At 34.3% G+C, this 9,751-nt stretch overlaps 1 pseudogene; it reads left to right on the top strand.

Annotated features, from left to right (window-relative positions):
• The first annotated feature begins 286 nt into the window (after positions 1-286).
• On the top strand, positions 287-888 carry LOC149828479 (inosine triphosphate pyrophosphatase pseudogene; annotated as a pseudogene).
• Positions 889-9,751: the final 8,863 nt, after the last annotated feature.

A 9,751-nucleotide genomic window follows, 5' to 3' on the forward strand; every position in this document is an offset into this window, starting at 1 on the left:
AATTCTTGAATTTTGTTTCAGTTTGTTGGTTTTGATTCTGCATCATACCACTCATTTTGATTTAGCATTTTTTCCCCTTTTGTTATGCCTTTGTTTCTGGGCATCGAGTTTCATCATCATACTCTCTCTCTCTCTCTCTCTCTCTCTCTCTCTCTCTCTGAACGAGGTCTGAGAGCATCTCTAGAATTTAGGAAGGTTTATAGAATTCATCCACTTCACCATCTGAAAATCAAGTTTCGTTATTGACCGTTGTTGGTCATGCAACAAACCAAGAAGACTCGTATTTGTTGCTCAGATGGGATCACCTTTGGTGCTCTCAAAGCCTATCACATTTGTTACTGGTAACACAAAGAAGTTGGAGGAAGTCAAAGCTATTTTGGGTCATTCAATTCCCTTCCAATCCCTCAAGCTAGACTTACCTGAGCTGTAAGGAGAGCCTGAAGACATCTCTAAAGAAAAGGCTCGTTTGGCAGCAAAAGAGGTAAATGGGCCGGTACTTGTTGAAGACACCTGCCTCTGTTTTAATGCACTAGGTGGTCTCCCAGGACCTTACATTAAGTTGTTTCTGCAAAAGATTGGGCATGAAGGGCTGAACAATATATTGAAGGCTTATGAGGACAAATCAGCTTATGCACTATGTGCATTTTCTCTTGCTCGTGGCCCAAATGCTCAACCATTCATATTTATTGGAAAATGTAGGAGAAAATTGTACCTCCAAGGAGTCCACCAGATTTTTGAGGGGATCCTATCTTCCAACCTGATGGCTATGAACAAACATATGCAAAGATGCTGAAGGAAGAAAAGAATAAGATTTCCCATCGCTTTAAAGCACTTGAGCTAGTAAAGTCCCATTTTGTAATGGCAAATTATGTATTCCAAGCTGATTGAATAGAGATTCATATAGAACAACTCAATATCTCAAGTCAGTCAGACTATATCAACTGGGAAATTTTCCATTCCCTACCTATTGCATTTCACTATCACCTGTTGCATCTTCACTTACTCACTTCATTGCATATCAACACAACACCTATGCACTCACTCCACCGCGTACACACTCACCCCTTCACATTCACTATATCTTGATGTACTATAAAACATATTTGCTTAACTGATTCAAAATCAGATTCTTGATTTAATATGGAGCATCTACTCTGCTGCTATGAATTCAAGTTTTTGATTAGGCAGGGAAGCATATGATTTGTTGAGCTGAAACCGAATGCCTTGATTGACTCAAAATCAAGTTTCTGAGTTGCTGTAAAATTCTATTTTACTGAAATTAGGGTGCCCTGCTGATTCACAATCATATTATGACTTGCTGCAAAATCAAGTTGAAATCGGATCTCGATTTGCAACACTTTACTCTACAGCATTCCACTTCTTACGACATCTCACCTATGCACCTGCACTGCTATGTTTGCATACAACATCTGTATTTTCCCCTCTTATGTTCATTGCATATTATACTTGCTCACTTGCCGTCTACCATGATTCATTGATTCACTCACTGTACATCAACACTGCATATTGTACCTCACTTCACTATACACCATCCATTGCATATAATTCATTTCATGCATTCCTTGCACATGACTTCAATGCATACAAACTTTAGTTTTGCAACTAGTCCATCGGTTGCTATGTCATATGTCCTCAAAAGTTAAGTTGAAAAATGATTGTTCAAGGGGTTGTCGAATATGGAGCAAGAGAAGGCAAAGAGTTTGTGGTCTCGCTTATGAAATTTATATAAATATATCAGTCTGGCAGCACCATGCTACGCAGGCTAACATGAATATTAAAAATAATACCTGCATTTTCGTATATTCACTGCATTGCTCTATATACCTGCACGTTTTTCACACTATGTTCAACAACCCTCAACATTATATTCCCTACCCAGCACTTGTTCGCTGCACACTGTTATTTCCTACATCCACTTCATTTTCAGCCACACCTGTGCATTTTGCATACCAGCAACACCAGTTGCACTCGGCATCTGCATATCAATAACATCTTTACATATGATATATCACTCAACACCTACATGAGCTACACAGTAAGCCAATCACTTGCACAACACCTTTCGCACCTACACTCAGTTATTCATACATCACCTGTGCACTCTAACATGTTAGATCATCTGTGTATTAGTCCATCACCCACCTTAACAGTTGTTAGTATATCAAATCCACTTGTATTTCATAAATCCCCTTATATATTACCTACAAATCTTGCTCATTGTACAAAATCATCATCTTTGCATAGTCTTCATCTTGCCAAGGCCCAATCCAGTATCACTTAGACTTGCAACAATTGCTCTAGCTCGATCTACTGTAGCTCCTTTGCACCTACAATAGTGTCAAGCACTGTTGTAGCTCCTTGGCACCCACAGCAGTGGCAAGCACTGCTGTAATTTCCTTGCATCCACAGCAGTTCCACAAATTGTTGTGGCTTCATAACTTCTCACAGCAGTTCAATGAACTGCTGTAAGCCACATCTTATACCCTTCTTCATTTAGCACCAACCATACCCTTGGGCAATCTCATATTGTATTTCCCCATTAACATTAGCCTTGCATATGCATATTCATATGCATTTTCTCATTAAATATATGCATTGCATTCTCATATGCATTCCATCAGTAGGTATATGCGTGGCCTTAGGAAAATGTATGTGTATTTTCATTAGCCTAAGGCATTGCATATATCTTCTCATATGTATTTTCATTAGCCTAAGGCATTGCATATGTTTTCTCATATAGATTTTCATTAGCCTAAGGCATTGCACATATCTTCTCATATGGATTTTCATTAGCCTAAGGCATTGCATACATCTTCTCATATAGACTTTCATTAGCCTAAGGTATCACATATATATTCATACATATATTTTCTCATCAGCATAGGGCATGCCATATGCATATCTCATTTAGCATAAGCATAGCATTTTGCATATTCAATTCTTCGCTAGAATAGGCATGATCATATGCATTTCAGTGCTAATATAGCATTTTCATTTTCTCTTTATATTTTGTATTTCTGTGCTAACTCATATTTGTAAGAGAAGCTTAGAAGATGCGTATTTCCTTTCCTAGATTAGGAATTTTGATATTTCAATTTAAGACTGTAATAATTTGATATTAATGAGAATTTCTACTTTTAAGTTTAGAATAGAATGTATGAGCATATAGTTCTCATAATTGCTTGTGACATCTCATTTTATTTTTATTTTTATTTCAAAAATTCACAATGGTGAAACACGAATGACACATGTACCTTTTTAATAAGAGGTAAATAACCCTAAGTAAATGATTCACATTTATAGCCATAGTCAAAATGTGAACAATACTTAGGTTTTTTATCTTTTATGGAATACCATTTGACCTCCACTTAGGTCTCTTTTGAAAATTATCATATTTTTATGAAAATATTCTTTTTCTTCCTCTATCAGAATTTAAGATATAAATTAACTTGAGATATATTTGTGGCCATAGTCATGGATATATTAAAAGTTAATTTTATTTTAAATCCTATAAAGGCACAAAAAATTATTTTATTCTTTATTAGAATTTAAATATAGATTAGATCATAATATGTTTGTGACCATAGTCATGAATGTATTATGATTTAATCTTATTTCAATTCTAGTAAAGAATAAAATTTACTTTTAAATTTCAATCTTTAAATAAATTTCAATCTTTAAATAAATTTCAAGCTATTCATCATTCAGGATAGAATTGCATTCCTTTTCAAATTATTTCAAATCATCTTCAAAATTTCAAGTATTTTTTGAAATAAATATTCAAAAACACAATTTTCACTTCTAAAATTCAAAATCATTTTAAACTTCCATTTATAAATTCAGATTTATCCTTTTATTTCCAATTTTCAATTCTCATTTCTGAATTTTATATTTTAACTTCAAATTTCATTCAAATTCTTTATTTCCATTTCAAATCTTGAGTTTTAAACCCTAAATCAAAGTTTTGAAATTCACTTTGAGATTCCAAATCAAATTTTAAGATTTACTTTGAACTTCTAAATCAATTTTTTAATTTGATTCTGATTTCATATACCAAGTCATATTTCAAAATCAATTCAAAATTCCAATTTCAAAATTCAATTCAATTCAATTTTCAAATTCCATTATGATTTCAAATTCCAAGTCTGAATTCAAATTCTATTCTCAATTTCAAAATCCAAAGTTTATTTTAAAATTCTAAATTTTCAATTTCAAAATTCATTCTTTAAATTTCAATTCCAATTTCAAATTCTAAATTTCTAAATTCACTCCCAATTTCAAAGTTAAATTTCAAATTCAAAATCAATTCAAAGTTCCAATTTGAATTTATAATTCAATTCCCAAGCTCAATTCTGATTTCAAACATCCAATCAATTTCAAAAAAATCAATTCCCAAAATCCCAATTTGAACCTAATTTTCATTCTAACGTTAAATTTCAATTTCCAAATTTGATTTTGAACTCCAATTTTAAAACCAGATTTCAATTAGACTTCAATTCCAAATCTCAATTTCAAATCTTTCGATTTCAAATTCCATTTCCAAATTCTAGTTTCAAAATTTAATCTATCATTTTCCAATTTCATTCCTTTCCAAATTCCATTTTTGATTTCAAATCTTCCTTTTCAATTTTAGAAACTCTGAAAATCAAAATTCCCTTTCAATCTTTGATCTCAGTTATAATTTCAACTTCCAAATTTCAAGTTCCCTTTTCAGATCTCAAATTCATTTGAGATCCAAGTTTGGATATAAAATTTGACAACTTCTATATCAAGTTTAATTTCTAAACCACTTTTTCAAGGATATTTCTAAACTTGTTTCAAAATCACTTGGAAAAATCCAAAATTTCTGAAGCATTTCTCAAAAGCATGCATCATATTCTAAATCATCATTTTCAAAGTTCATTGCACAAGTATGATTCAATGTGCATTTAGGATTTCAGAATAATCATTAAGACAAATTTAGGCAAAGCAAAAGGCATTAATTCGATCCTTGGTTCAATTAACCCTGGTAAAGGCGCCAAGAACAGTTGAACCTCTTACCGACGAGCGAATCCCATCTCTACATTTTTTTTTCGCAAAATTTCAAAATGGAGGCAAGTTAATTTTTCAAAATCTTTTTCAAAAAAGTCAAGTGAGACCTTGCAAAGAGTTTCCTTCATTCTTTCTCTCATTTTCTCTTCTTTCTTTTTCCTCAAAAAAGGAGGAAAGGGAAAAAAAAGGAAAAGGAAAGAAGAAAGAAATTTTTTGCAATGATCACAGAAGTGGAGACTGTGATGTGACCCATCTTCGTCCGATCAAATTTATGCCTTTTTCCTTGCTTAAAATTGTCTAAATCATTATTCTTTAAATGTCAACTTTATTTTCATGCAAACCTCAGGAGCCTAGACTCTAACCCAGTTGGCATGATGCATATAGGAATAAGTATGGTTTGGTAGGACCAGATTGAGGAAACTTTTGCATGCTCACTTAGACTTAGGTTTGAAATACAACTCTCCTCAATTCATTGATTGAATGCAAACAATGTATGCAAGTCTATGATTCTTTATGATCTTCAAAATTCTATCTCTTTTGGACTTTTCATTAGAGCCATTTGATTTCTTGCATATTGAGCATATTTTCAAAAAAACATCCCTACCTATATTGTCCCGATCTTCACGTTGCTGGGCTGTCTCACTGAACCATAGTTCGGGAAAGAGCCCCACAACTGGACCACTTATTTGGGTTAACACCCCCCCTGCCACGTACTAAGGGCCATAGTCCAAAGTATATCGACAAGCGCTCATGGATGTTGGGAAAACCATTTACCTTAGAACCAGAGAATTATTCTTATGCCATATACTTCAAGCTTCGGCTTGAGTATATATGTATATCTTGATTAAAATCGGATGATTAAAACCTTGGAGTTAGGATTAAGGTCCTACAAGCCTTTTCAAATATTGTATTTAGAGTCAGCTTCTAGGGAGTGTTGTTCTATGCATCATTGCTTGTATAGCTTTGCTTATTTTGTGGATATTATCTTGTAAATCCTCATTTACTTCACCTTCTTAAAACCCTAGATACCTATTTCAAAATTTCCCTGTATTTTCCAAAATCTAGGAGTATATTTATCTTTCCTTATTTCTTCAAGATAATTTTTCTTAAACCCTGGATATTTTTCAAGATTTTCCTATATTTCTCAAAATCCAGGTTGTATATTTCTCTTTCTTTATTTCTTCTGAATAGTTTTCTTAAATCCTGGATATTTTTAAGATCTCCTTATATTCCTTAAAATCTTGGTGTATATTTTTCTATTTCTTCAGAATTATTTTCTAAAAATTCTAGATATTTATTTTAAAATCCTCTTCTATTTTTCAAAGTCCAGGTATACATTTTCCTCTTCCTTATTTCTTTATATTAATTTTCTAAAAAAAAACCTTGGATGTTTATTTCTAAATTTCCTCTATTTCTCAAGATCTAGGTGTATATTTCCCTTTCCTTATTTCTTCAAAATGATTTTCTTAAACCCTAGATATTTTTTTTTTCAAGATTTTCCTATATTTCTCAAAATCTAGGTATATATTTCTTTTCCTTTATTTCTTCAGAATAATTTTTAAAACCCTAGATATTCCTTTTAAGATTTCCCTGTATTTCTCAAAACCTAGGTATATATTTCTCTTTCCATATTTCTTCAGAATTATTTTCTAAAACCCAAGATATTTGTTTTGAAGTCTTCTTCTATCTTTTAAAGTCCAGACGTATATTTTCTCTTTTTCCTTATTTCTTCATAACTATTTTTCCCAAACCTTGAAAATCCTTTTTAAAACTCTCCTTAGATTTTCAAAACTCCAGGTGTATTTTCTTTTCTTCTTCGATTTCTCCGATCCTGCCTGCAATTTTTCCAAATTTCAAATCTTGCCATTTATTTTCAAACCTTTTTTATATCTTCTAAATTTTATTCAAAAAATTTGTGTCTTCTACTTTCAAGATTGCCAACCTGATCTCATCATTTTATCTCAAATTTGTTGCCTTCAAAATTTCTTTTTCTATCATGCTAATCATCCAATTTTATCCTATAGAGGGCATTGGCATTGTTGTGTGATTCAGACGGGATCAAAGACCGTGCCACTCTAGCACATCAATTACAAACAGTGAGTAAGAAATGGATTCTCTAAAGTTTACCAGAGAGGGAGTTCAGGCCAGCAAGGATGAGATCGATCCCACTATATATCGGTTGTTCAAAAAAATGATGGTTGAAATATTATCCGAATAGGCTAAAGTCAGTTTCAGAAAAGCTCCCGTTGAAGAGAAGGCACCTATCACCCTCCCTATGAGCATCATTGACAACCACAACAATAGAAGCGCAGGAAGTTCTAAGCCCAACAACAACAACAACAACAACAAAGGCAATCAAGGCAGCAATTTAGAGGAGTCTAGGGGCTAGAAGAAAAAGTTTTACGAAATCCATGATAGACCTTTTCAATCCAGCCCCCAACAAAAGAAAAAAAATCAGGAAAAGCCAAAGCACAAAAACTGGAGCAGTGATCAAGATTTCACTCCTTTAGATGAGCCGCTTGACAAAGTCCTTGAATATATGTTGACCAAGGGATTGGTCAGACTCTCAAGAATCATTGATCCTCCCACGATAATAGGAAGATTCAAAAATCAATTCTGTAAATTTCATAGGGCAGTAGGGCATGACACTGATCACTATTTTGTCTTCAAAAATATTATTCAAGACTGCATTGATAAAAATCTCTTTGTTGAAGACAAAGAAGAAGAACATCCAGTAGCCCTAACCAAGCATGTTCAGTCCAACTCCTAGAAAAGGGTCAACACTTAATAGAAATCAAGCAATCCAGAGAAGATAAAGCATGATGGTTGGGGTTATGATTGTGAGTTTACTCCTTTAGGTTAGCCAATCGAGGAAATTCTTGGATACCTGCTCGTGAAGGATATGATCAAACTTCCAAGGATTGTTGATCCTCCCGTCACCATGGGGAAATGAAAATATTGTTTCTACAAGTTTCATCGAGCAATGGGGCACGATACTGAACGTTGCTTCATCCTAAAAAATATTGTACAAGACTATATTGACAAAGAGCTTTTGGTACTAGAAGAAGGAGAGAAACAACTTACAGTCCTAACCAAGCCTTTCCCGGATCACTCAGAAGGATGAAAATGCCAATGCCCTCTCATTTCTATCATTTTACTTTTTGTCAGGACGATATAGTCCTATTTATTTTTCTTTTTCAAGTTGTCATTGTTTTTAATGCATCAATGAAATCATCAACCTTTTCTTATCTCTGGGTATTCCTTTCTCTATGATTTCTCCAAATTCTCATGCAATATATCTCTTGTAATGAATAATTTTTCCTTGAAAACTTTTGCTTGCCATTCTTATTTTGCAATTTTTTTTTTATATTTTCTCGAATCCACAGGGATGCTCATTACCAATTCTGATTTTCTTCTTTTGTCATTATGTTTCTTCTCAAAGAGCCTTCTTTAAATATTATTCTCCCTTCCTCATTATACTAAGGCATTTTCTTTTTATGAAAATTCATTATTCTTCTTTTCAAAAACTCTACATGCAGGAAGGATCAAATAAAATCTTTCATAATTAATCTTTGTCAAAAATATAACCATTCAGGATAAGGGGATAATCCTGAAAGCAGGCCACACACAGTTAACTATGATGGTCTATAAAATTAAGAATTCTTCATCAAAAATCTTTATTGCAAGTTAAATAATCTAGTCCTCGAACTGGTCATTCTCAAAACTTTTGATCCTAGATCAAACCATCTTCTCAACCCAGTCCTCGCACTGGCGATTTTAAAAATTCAACCTTTTGGTTAAAGTTTTATTTGAGGATCCGAGTTCCGACTCGGACTTCTTTTTCCAACCTTTGGGTTGCTTTAGTCTCCTTTCCAAACTGAGTTCTAACTCAGACTCCTCTCTTTTTCAAAATCCAACTTTCAGGTTTGTCTATTTTTTTTTAGATATCCGAGTTCCGACTCAGACTCTTCTTTTTTTAAAAATCCAACTTTCAAGTTGGTCTATTTTCACTACAAGAAAATAGCTGATTAGCGACGAAATTTAGCGATGGAATAATTTTGTCGCTAGTTAGCGACGAATTAACAAGCGAAATATATCCGTCGCTATAATCAATGAAATTTACGAAAATAGCGACAAAATGTATCCCCTCGCACAATCCGTCGCTAATTAGCGACGGATATTGCGTCGAAACATTTTGTTGTAATGAACACACCATTTAGCGACAGATTTTCCGACGAACAATTTGCCGTGGCTATTTTGCGACGGAATTGGCGATGGAATATATTCCGTCGCTAAGTTCATAAATTTCATTTACGATGGAGTAGCGACAGAATTAATCCGTCGCTAATTTTTGACAAACCTAATTGTAGACCTCTTTTTCGTCCTTTTCTTCTTTCCCGCCATTCGCCATTCACCCGCTCCCACCGTTTGCCCGCTTCCGCCATTCACCATTCGCCTGGAGAAAGGTATTACGGGGATCGACGTTTGCCCGGAGAAAGGCACAGGGGTTAACCCCCTGCCTTTCCGGCACGAGAGTTAACCCCCTGCCTTTCCGGCAAGGGGTTAACCCCCTGCCGGAACAGGCAGGGGGTCGACCCTCTACCGGAAAGGCAGAGGGTCGACCCCCGTTCCAGTAGGGGGTTAACCCCTTGTCGGAAAGGCGGGGTTAACCCTCTGCCGGAACAGGCAGGGGATCGAC

The sequence above is a fragment of the Nuphar pumila genome, chromosome 9 (assembly GCF_984573655.1).
Source record: "Nuphar pumila chromosome 9, dmNupPumi1.hap1.1, whole genome shotgun sequence".
Classification (NCBI taxonomy): domain Eukaryota; kingdom Viridiplantae; phylum Streptophyta; class Magnoliopsida; order Nymphaeales; family Nymphaeaceae; genus Nuphar; species Nuphar pumila.